Source organism: Palaemon carinicauda, chromosome 4 (assembly GCF_036898095.1).
Source record: "Palaemon carinicauda isolate YSFRI2023 chromosome 4, ASM3689809v2, whole genome shotgun sequence".
NCBI lineage: Eukaryota > Metazoa > Arthropoda > Malacostraca > Decapoda > Palaemonidae > Palaemon > Palaemon carinicauda.
In genome coordinates, this window is record NC_090728.1 from 111,701,566 (window position 1) to 111,714,065 (window position 12,500).

Consider the following 12,500-nt stretch of genomic DNA (forward strand, 5'->3'; position numbering starts at 1 on the left):
TTAAGGTGTCTCATCTCTAACATTAGTGGCTTTTTTACATTTATTTTTATGTGCCTTAACTTTAGCTTTACGGGCTTTATGACCTGTATTTCAAGGTGCCTTATCTCTAGCATTAGGGCCTTTTTTATCGCTTATTTTGAGGGGCCTTATCTCTAGCGTTAGGGCCTTTCTGACCTCTTATTTTGAGGTGCCTTATCTCTAGCATTAGGAGCTTTTTACCTCTATTTTCAGGACACTAATCTCTAGCATTAGGGGCTTTTTGGCCCAATATTTTAAGGTGCCTTATCTGTAGCATTAGGAGCTTTTTAACTCTATTTTCAGGAGTTTAATCAGTAGCATTAAGGCCTTTTTAACCTCTTATTTTGAGGTGCCTTATCTCTAGCATTAACAGCTTTTTACCTCTATTTTCAGGAGCCTAATCTATAGTATTAGGGTCTTTTTGACCTAATATTTTTAGGTGCCTTATTCATAGCATTAGGGGCTTTTTAACCTCTGAATTTGAGGTGCCTTATCTCTAGCATTAGGGGATTTTTACCTCTATGCTGAGGTGCCTTATCTCAAACATTAGGAGCTTTTTGACCTCTATTTTTAGGTGCCTTAACTTTAGATTTAGGGGCTTTATGGCCTCAATTCTTAGGTGCCTTACCTTTAGCATAGAGGGGCTTTCTGACCCCTGATTTTGAGGTGCATTATTTCTAGCATTAGGGGATTTTTTACCTCTATGTTGAGATGCCTCATCTCTAGCATTAGGAACTTTTTAATCTTTAATTTTGAGGTGCCAGGTACCTTATCTCTAGCATTAGGGGATTTTTTTTTTACCTATATTTTGAGGTGCCTGATCTCTAGCATTAGGATTTTTTTTACCTCTATTTTTAAGTGCCTTACCTCTAGCATAGAGCGGCTTTTTTACCTCTGATTTTGAGGTGCCTTATTTTAGCATTAGGGGATTTCTTACCTCTATTTTGAGGTGTCTTATCTTTAGCATTAGGGTCTTTTTTTACCTCTGTTTTTAGGTGCCCTATCTCGAACATTAGGAGCTTTTTTACCTCTATTTTTAGGCGCCTTATCTCTAGCATTAGGGTCTTTTTGACCTCTGTTTTGAGATGCCTTATCTCTAGCGTTAGGGACTTTATGACCTCTATTTTAAGGTGCCTTATCTCTAGCATTAGGGTTTTTTTTACCTTTAATTTTGAGGTGGCAGGTGCCTTATCTCTAGCATTAGAGGCTTTTCTAACCCCATTTTTAGGAGTCTTATGTATAGCATTATTGGCTTTTTTACCTCGAATTTGAAGTGCATTACTTCTAGCATTAGAGGGTCTTTGACCTCTATTTTGGGGGGCCTTATTTATAGTATTAGGGGCTTTTTTACCTCGATTTTTAGGAGTCTTATATATATAGCATTAGGAGCTCTATGACCTCGGTTTTGAGGTGCATTACTTTTAGTATTAGAGGCTCTTTGACCTCTCTTTTTAGGTGCCTTATTTATAGCATTAGTGGCTTATTGACCTCGATTTTAAGGTGCATTACTTCTAGTATAAGAAGTTCTTTGACCTTTCTTTTTAGGTGCCTTATTTATAGCATTAGCGGCTTTTGACCTCTATTTTTAGATGCATTATTTATAGCATTAGGGCCTTTTTGCCCTCGATTTTGAGGTGCATTACTTCTTGCATTAGAAGCTCTTAAACATCTCTTTTTAGGTGCCGTATTTATAGCATTAGGGGCTTTTTTACCTTCATTTTGAGTTTCATTACTTCTAGCATTAGAGGCTTTTTGACCTCCCTTTTTAGATGCCTTATTTATGGCACTAGGTGCTTTTTTACCTTGATTTTCAGGTGCATTACTTCTAGCATTAGAGGCTCTTTGACCTCTATTTTTAGGTCCCTTATTTTTAGCATTAGGGTTTTTTTTACCTCGATTTTGAGGTGCATTACTTTCAGCATTAGAGGCTCTTTGACCTCTCTTTTCAGGTGCTTTATTAATAGCATTAGGGGCTTATTGACCTCGGTTTTGAAGTGCATTACTTCTAGTATTAGGAGCTCTTTGACCTTTCTTTTTAGGTGCCTTATTTATAGCATTAGGGGCTTATTGACCTCGATTTTGAGGTTCATTACTTCTAGTATTAGGAGCTCTTTGACCTTTCTTTTTAGGTGCCTTATTTATAGCATTAGGGGCCTATTTACCTCGATTTTGAGGTGCATTGCTTTTAGCTTTCAAAGCTCTTTGGACCTCTCTTTTTAGGTGCCTTATTTATAACGTTAGGGGCTTTTGACCTCTCTTTTTAGATGCATTACTTGTAGCACTAGAGGCTCTTTGACATCTATTTTTAGGTGCCTTATTTATACCATTAGGTGCTCCATTATATCGATTTTCAGGTGCATTACATTTAGCATTAGAGGCTCCTTCACCCCTATTTTTTGGTGCCTTATTTATAACGTTAGGGTTTTTTTTTTTACCTCTATTTAAAGGTGCGTTACTTTTAGCATAAGAGGCTCTTTGACCTCTATTTTTAGATGCCTTATTTATAGCATTAGGGGCTTATTGACCTCGATTTTGAGGTGCATTACTTCTAGTATTAGGAGTACTTTGACATTTCTTTTAGGTGCCTTATTTATAGCATTAGGGGCTTATTGACCTCAATTTTGAGATGCATTACTTCGAGTGTTAGGAGGCTCTTTGACCTTTCTTTTTAGGTGCCTTATTTATAGCATTAGGGGCTTATTGACCTCGATTTTGAGATGCATTACTTCGAGTATTAGGAGCTCTTTGATCTTTCCTTTTTAGTGCCTTATTTATGGCATTAGGGGCTTATTGACCTCGATTTTGAGGTGCATAACTTCTAGTATTAGGAGCTCTTTGACCTTTCTTTTTTAGTGCCATATTTATAGAATCAGGGTCATTTGACCTCGATTTTGAGGTGCATTACTTACAGCATTTGAGGCTCTTTGACCTCTATTTTTAGGTACCGTATTATAGCATTACGGGCTCTATGACCTCGATTTTGAGGTGCATTACTTCCATTATTAGGAGCTCTTTGACCTCTATTTTTAGGTGTCTTATTTATAGCATTAGGGACTTATTGACCTCGATTTTGAGGTGCATTACTTCTAGTATTAGGAGCTCTTTGACCTTTCTTTTTAGGTGCCTTATTTATAGCATTAGGGGCTTATTGACCTCGATTTTGAGATGCATTACCTCTGGTATTAGGAGCTCTTTGACCTTTCTTTTTAGGTGCCTTATTTATAGCAATAGGGGCTTATTGGCCTCGATTTTGAGATGCATTACTTCTAGTATTAGGAGCTCTTTGACCTTTCTTTTTAGGTGCCTTATTCATAGCATTAGTGGCTTATTGACCTCGATTTTGAGGTTCATTACTTCTAGTATTAGGAGCTCGTTGACCTTTCTTTTTAGGTGCCTTATTTATAGCATTAGGGGGTTTATGGCCTTGATTTTGAGGTGCATTACTTATAGCATTTGAGGCTCTTTGACCTCTCTTTTTAGGTGCCTTATTTATAGCATTAGGGGCTTATTGACCTCGATTTTGAGGTGCATTTTCTTTTAGCATTAGAGGCTCTTTGACCTCTATTTTTAGGTGCCTTACTTAAAGCATTAGGGGCTTCTTGACCTTGATTTTGAGGTACATTACTTCTGGTTTTAGGAGCTCTTTGGCACTTATTTTTAGGTGCCCTATTTATAGCATTACGGGCTTTTTTCCCTCGATTTTGAGTTGCATTTCTTTTAGCATTAGAGGCACTTTGACCTCTCTTTTTAGGTGCCTTATCTATAGCATTAGGGGCTACTTGGCCTTGATTTTTAGGTGAATTACTTCTAGCATTACAGGCTCTTTGACCTCAATTTTTAGGAGCCTTATCTATAGCATTAGGGGCTACTTGCCCTTGATTTTTAGGTGAATTACTTCTAGCATTAGAGGCACTTTGACCTCTCTTTTTAGGTGCCTTATCTATAGCATTAGGGGCTACTTGGCCTTGATTTTTAGGTGAATTACTTTTAGCATTTGAGGCTCTTTGACCTTTCTTTTTAGGTGCCTTATCTATAGCATTAGGGGCTTCTTGACCTCGATTTTGAGATGCATTTCTTTTAGCATTAGACCTCTCTGACCTCTCTTTTTAGGTGCCTTATTTACTAGCATTTTTGGCTTTTTGGACCTCGATTTTGAGGTGCATTACTTCTAGCATTAAAGGCTCTTTGACCTTTATTTTTACGTACCTTATTTATAGCATTAGGGGCTTATTGACCTCGATTTTGAGGTGAATTACTTCAAGCATTAGAGGCTCTTTGACCTGTATTTTCAGGTTCCTTATTTATAGCACTAGGGGCTTCTTGACCTCGATTTTGAGGTACATTTCTTCTAGCATTAGAGGCTCTTGGACTTCTCTTTTAAGGTGCCTTATTTATAGCATTAGGAGCTTCTTGACCTCGATTTTGAGGTACATTACTTGCAAGTATTAGGATCTCTTTGACCCTTATTTTTAGGTGCCTTATTTATAGCATTAGGGGCTTTTTACCTCGATTTGTAGGTGCATTTCTTTTAGCATTAGAATCTCTTTGACCTCTCTTTTTAGGTGCCTTATTTATAGCATTAGAGTCTAGTTGACCTCTATTTTGAGGGGCATTACTTCTATCATTAAAGGCTCTTTGACTTTATTTTTAGGTGCCTTATTAATAGCATTAGGGGCTTTTGATATCCATTTTTAGGTGCCTTGTATAAAGCATTAGGGGCTTTTTTACTTGATTTTGAGGGGCTTTACTTCCAGCCTTAGAGGTTCTTTGACCTCTATTTTTAGGTGCCTTATTTCTAACATTAAGAGTTTTTTTTACCTCTATTTTTACCAGCCTTATTTCTAGTATTTGGGGTTTTTTACCTCTTTTTTTAGGGGCCTTATTTCTCGTATTAGGGTCTTTTTTTACCTATATTTCAAGGTGATTTACCTCTTGCATTTAATAGGTATTTTACGTGTTCGTTTAAAGGCTCTTCGTTGCTGTTCTCTTATGTCTCTTCTAGTTTTTCGGTTTCCTTTGATATATCATCTTCCACTTTCTTTAGTTCGTCAATATCCCCCGAGATTTCATCATATTATTTCTTAGTTCGTCAGTTCCTTCTAGATTTCAAGAGAGATTTCAGTGTCGTGTGTCCTCAGTTCGTCAGATTCCTCAGAGAAATCGATGGCATCAATGTCTTTGTCCATAGGGGAGATGGGTAAAGACAGGAATACTATACATTTTCTCCGCCTATGTCATCACGCTAAAGTAAACGACGAGCAACACAATATATTTACCAATACGATCTGGATATGTCCTATCTTCAATGTCGAATTTTGAGACTATCCTGTTGAAGAACCACACGTCGCTCACCGTTTAGGTTGAACCATTCTGTCTTCGTCCTTATTTCTTCATTTCTAATAGTCTCCAATTATAAGACATCGTTGTAAAAGCCCAAGCAAAGGATCATTCAAGGCGCGTACACTATGTTCTTCAAAGCTCGAGAACTTCTGCAGCAATCACCAAAACTAGCTGTAGATGAAGGTGTTACGAAGAGCCTCCTGTGTATCCTGTAGTTGCAATACACAATTCTCACAGTCAACCCTGTTCCAAAAATAGTCGTTAACAATTTTCACTGCGTTGCATGCTTAGTTTGAAAAAAAAAAAAAAAAAAAAAAAGATCAGGTCTTCAGAAGTCATTTGAAGCTCGGGGCTTAGCCGTTCAGAACTGCTCCGGGAAGATTTTTTTCTGGAGTCATTCAGAAGTCTATGCTAAGTCTACGGCTATGTCTTCTGAAGTCTTTTGAAGATCCCGAAAAATTTTCTTCAGGTGCCGTTCAGGGAGCTCCAGGATGAATCTGTTCTGGAGTCATTCAGAACTCCATGCTAATTCTACGGCTATTTCTTCTGAAGGCATTTGGAAATCCGGGAATGTTTTGTTCCGATGCATTTCAGAGATTCTGTTCTAAGGTCATTCAGAACTCCATGCTGAATCTATGGCCATTTTTTCTGAAGGCATTCGGAAATCCGTGAAGATTTTCTTCCGAAGCCGTTTAGGACTCGTAAAAAAACTCTTCTTTCGTTTCAATAAATCCTAGTAATTCATCATCATCATCATCATCATCATCATAATGATAATAATAATAATAATAATAATAATAATAATAATAATGATAATAATAATAATGATAATAATTATAATAATAATAATAATGATAATAATAATAATAATAATAATAATAATAATAGTAATAATAATAATAATAATAATAATATTAATAATAATAATGATAATAATAATAATAATAATAATAATAATAATAATAATAATATATGAATATATATATATATATATATATATATATATATATATACATATATATATATATATATATATATATATATATATATATATATATATGTGTATATATATATATCTATATATATCCTGCCCATGTCCATTCCTTTTCCTTACATATTAGAATATCTTCTACTTTAGTTTGCTCTCATATCCATGTTGCTCTATTTATGACTCTTATTGTTATTATTATCATCATTCTTTCCATAGCTTTCAAGTTATAATCAGCTTATGCTGTGAGGCCTTTAGTAAGGCTCTAAGTTTCTGATGCCTAAGTTAATTCTGTTAGGACCATCTGATTAAATACTTTCCTATCTAGAAAAAAAGGATTATATATGTATATATATATATATATATATATATATATATATATATATATATATATACATATATATATATATACATATATATATATATATATATATATATATATATATATATATATATATATATATATATAGATATATAGATATAGATATAGAAATACATTTACTTTTCTCCATTTATTGTTTGGTATCGACATGTGTTTCGGATCACTTCGCGACCTTTCTTCAGGACTACATTGAGTTTAGGAACTACGCTTTAATGTAATTGTTATGGTGGTGAAAATGAATAATAAGACGGATAAAACCATGGATGGAAGAGTTTATCTCTAAATCTGCTTAATGCAGAGAGTAAGGAAGAAGATCCTCTTTCAACCAATAGTGTAAACCTTCTGAATCGTCCTCTCCCTCTGGAAGTATCATGTGACGGGAGCCATTAGCATTTAGATAAGAAAATTTGACAGAAGATTCGCAGGATAGACGCTGCTTTGACGCGAATCACTTGATATCCTCCTCCGACATTTTTAGTTGAATTTTATTCAAATCGTTCGTATGACCTATTTCTAATATTTTATGTCTCACATTATAAAGGTTTGCTAATGTAAATAATTTCATGAATGAAATTAGTATTTACTTATGAAAAGTAAATCGGATAACTTCATATTTTGTGCTAAAGGGCATAATTATAAAATTCAGTTGCCCGTCTATTCGAAATTTTTTCATATCTTAAAAGTTTGAGTGTAAATAATTTCTTGATTATAGAATACATGTTTAACATGTATAAAAAAGTGAAATATATATTAATTTGGAATAAAAATACTTGTGAATAATAACAAATTTAAGTTGAATAAGTAAATTTGGAAATACACATTTATTGCAAGATGAAAAAAAAATCTTAAAAAGAAATCTAATTGCTATAACTGATTTTATAAGAAATGTAGTAACTTTGATAAATACAATGACTAAACAACTATGAAAAAATAAGAAAAATACCTTTAACCAGAAAAATAACAAACAAATTTTTCTTTCCGGTAGAAGCATATAGCAATTTACATGAAACAGAAAAAGAATTATTTGAATAGATGTTTTCATTGAAAAAAAATAAATAATTGAAAAGAATAAAATCATTTCACGCTTGCCGTTGCTTATGAATGCAATGAATACACTTTTCAAAATAGAATTCGGTTATTGTTCCGAAGTGGGCAGCACCCATCATATTATGCCAAACAAATCCCAAAGTATTGTATAGAATTTAATCGCTCTCTGATACATTTGCAATGAGGAATTTTCGGGAAATCTTACAATAGTCAAATGAATAATGGTATGAAATAGTTTGATGTTGCAATTAATCAAAATCAATACAAATTTCACTGGTTTATGCAAACACGAACCATGTTGCACTCTTTTTTACGGCCCATTTTTCTCTGAACTTTTGCATTTCTGTATCCATAAGGATATTGCACATATGTCATAGAAACAGAACACCCACTTGTCTCAGACGCAACTTCACAATAAACTTGTCACTCTGCAATTCTTATATTCTAACTCTTATATTATTTCTTATAATTTTATGAAATAATTTCTAGGTTTACGTATGCTCAACAAAACGTTCAGTTTTTTTTTTTTTTTTTTTCATAAGACTTTACACAACTGTTCCATATCAAACACCAAATAGTCTCCCCTCCTTTATCAATATCTGTCATCTTTCTAACTTTTTCAATCAAGATCTAACCGCACTCTTTACCAGATACAATAAATACATTTTGCCACTATGATTTTCATGGTCACATTCAACACACTTACAGTATAGTATATTGAAACGACGGAACAATTACGCCATTATGCCATTCTTCCGAAAGCTTCATTATCTAGTGAGGGACTAATACTAAATTAGTAAATACAAGCATTATTGCCAAAGAAGGCCAGTGAAGTCAATTATTCGGCCAAAATGTCGGAAATAATGAATAAACATAATAACTGAGAGGCAAAAGGATAAGCCCATTTTTCAGATGTGTTCTAAATTCGGATAACTGTTACGATTCAAGTTAGTTCTATAATGGCGTGGACTTGAATTTTCGCAAAATATCTTATACGAAATTCATCCTACGCGAAAAACATGATTTCAAAGTAATTTACGTAGGGTGCCGTTTTCATGAAGGGTTTGAAGAGGAGAACTTGGGCCTGGCTCATACTATTTAATGAATAAGAAGCCAGATATTATCATACTTACTCAATGCAAATACAAAACACCATGAGAGAAAACGGAAAAAGAAATAAATGATCCAAGTTATTAGGGAAGGTCTATCATTCATCTATTTCATTTAGAAACTATTTACATTTTCCTTTCAGTTGAAAAATATTATTCATAACATTTATTTTCTATAAGTATTTTTTTTTCTAAATATATTCCATATAGTATGTAATGCATAAAGAACCCTCAGTATATCATCAATTTGTCTATCAAAGCATTCAATATTCTTCTCTTATCAGAAAATATTGAATATTTATTGTATGTTAATTTTTTCATGTCCCATCATCACATTTTTAGATGACATTGAATGTCTTTATATGGATATTAAACGCAGCCTCTCTTTTGTGCTTAAATTAACACCGCATAGTCTATTTGAAGAATATTACAAAACTCTTATTGGAAATTGCTAAGTTGTTATAGGTCTTTCGATGTTTATCTTTAGACTTAAAATTTCATTGTCTATTTTCATTATGATTTTTTGTTATATATACATATTGTATAATATATATATATATATATATATATATATATATATATATATGTGTGTGTGTGTGTGTGTGCGTGTGTATGTATATATACACATATCTATTAACGTGGGCGTAAATACGCGTGTATATTTGTCACTAGAACTATATGTTATTATTCATTGCTACAAAGCAACAAAATTGTTATGCTGTTCACAGCAACCCATTAATCTATAGAGACAAAAAATGATAGAGGCTCTGCCCGTGCGGGGGGGGGGGGGGGGGGGGGGGGAAGGGGGGGGGGGGGGAGAGTCCAACCAACAAACGTTGGGATTGTGGAGTTGAGTTTAACCGGCTATGAATGTTTCTAATTTATTTCTGCTCCTACGACCATGTATCTTCGCCAGAGCCGAAATAAACCTATGCTATTTTTTTTCCATTCTAACTCAGTGTTCAACAAAATGTAATGCAGGATGGACTATATACAAAACCTGCTGGTCTTGTCATTTTCACTAGATCCGTCTATTGTAATCCACAATAGTATTTAAATTTGCATCTTCATTGATTAGTTCGATATATTTAAAGTCACTTAATAGACTTGTTTATTCAGAATTTCAAATTTAGTATTAGTTTATCACTTCTGGGTGTTGTCAAGAAGGACGTCTGAACTGAAAGCCGGGCATTTCCTGCTTGCCGTGAACTCGCTTACAAATAAATGGGAAAGACTTAGTTCGGATGAAACAGGGATTTTCTCTGTGCTAATTTACTTGGCAATACCATTGGAGATTAATGGCCGGGATTCTGAGGAACTATTAATCTTGGAGAGCCTCGGCATTTAGGCGAAGTGTTGATGCCGGATATTGCTGTTCTTTTAAAACAGAGAGGAAAGGAAGAATGAAGGGGATTTAAAACTATTATAAACTTCTTCTATGCTATTTCTTAACACATATTTCCATCTATAAATCTTGTTAGTACCCAAGGTATGAAAGACTATTAATTCTGTCAGCGTAAGAGCATAAGTATTTCATGCAAACAATATCTAAAAACATTTCAGGACTCTGCTATTCATTTAACCTAGATATTTGTTATATGATCTACATAACAAAGAAAGTTATCAAAACAGATAGTATTAACAAAAAGGCAAAATGAATATATGAACTTTATATCAAATTACGCAGAAAAATAAAACCACATATATAAAAACTGGAAAACTAAGACTAATTCTCACATTGTGATTTATACCATTACACATATCTGAAGACCATACATTATTAAAGAGAGAGTAGATATACTTATAAGTTGACTTTTCTTCATACAATTTTCACAATTTTGGGCTTCATCGCATTACTGTAACTAATTTAAACCGGAAATGAGACTGTATAGAACGTATAAGAATAATTGAAAGGATAAGTGTGTGTGTGTGTGTTTGTGTGTGTGTGTGTAGTCTGGTAGCCAGTCGTACATAACACATGCACCTAATAGCTCTTCTGTCGTCTGTCATAATCGTAAATAATTAATATTTATTACAGCACAGCTAGTAAATATTGCTTACAATTTTGCAGTAAATAAATGCTTTATTGCAGACATTGGTATGAAATATAGACGCAACAGAACGACGAGAAACATTGAAACAGCAATCGGCTTAAACAGACAAAATAAAAGAACTCTTACTTTGAACATTACTAAATATGGTTGAAATATCAACCTTCGTTATATCAGGAAAAAAATTATTCATTTGAGAGAAGTTACCCACTTCCCTTTTCTCACCAGTTTTCATTAAAATCTTTTACTATCTAAAAAAAAAAAAAAAAAAAAAAAAAGACACACAAACATTGATGAAATCGGTGACTCATCCTGTTAGTATTATAATTGGTTGCTCTTAATTACATTAAAAGTAATTACCAGAATAGCTTCTCAACAACATTCTTAGATTTGCATGGAATATGGAACTCAATATAAAACTTTATGTTTTAATGTTAGTGAATTGGTTTCCAAGACGATAAACCGTCAAATCTTCATCAATATTCACTTGAAACTATTCATATGAATAATGACATCTGCCAGGCGATTTTCACTAAAGCTAATGAAAAAGAATTAATTTAGTCTATGAAATATTTTCTTAACATCAACACAGTCGGGATTAAAAAGATGAATCTTCTAATCATCGTTGACAAAATAATAATATAGGGAATATAAGATGTTGGGAAATTCATGAAAGTTCAGCATCGAATAATGAAAAGGAAAAAGGCATGAAACCCATTGGCGATGATAAATCATATATACCGTTATTAAAGCATTGTATGTAAAATGATAACCATGGAATGCTGACTGCATAATTATTGCCTACACTTAAAGATTATTTTCCGAAAATACACTGGGTATCTGATAACCTAGAGAGAGAGAGAGAGAGAGAGAAAGAGCGTATTCAATACATAATACACATTATTAATAAATAATACACAATTCCATGTTATTTCAAGGTGCATGGTACTGCAAGCAGGAAAAATGTGTTTGTTTTTATTCGCTCCTTAGGGAAAAAAGGCCGAAAATTTTTTGGCCGTGTTTGCCCAGTGAGTCTTCCTCTTCGGAATTTCCAATCCCTCTGTAAACTCAGTTTGATCCCACTTCTCGCCATTCGCGGAAATTCTTCTCTCCCTCAGCCAGGAATACTATTTTGGTTTGTTTTGCGTAAAAAAAAAAAAAAAAAGAAGAAAAAAGACAAGAGATAGGGAATTGGTTAGGAGAGGAATTGGAAAGCAGAGCAAGGGGAGAGAAAGTGGACAGACCCATTTGCTCTTTGGTTGCGTTAGCTAAGTTGAGTAAGGGATATTAGAGGAGGTATGATAAAACTATGAAAAAAATATATGTTAGCTTAAATGAAGAGGGACTGCAGACAGCCATTACTACGCTCTTGTCGTTGTTTACAACACAACTTCTGCTTCCTACAGTATTTACAAAATAATGTCTCAAGACTTTGATCTAGCGTACTTTTAATCTCCTCTCTATTGATACCATCCAATGAATCTTTCACTAATGAATCACAGTACTATCCTGTGATCGAACTCTAGTTTTTATTATTTCAGAAAATTTAAAAATTCATGAAAATT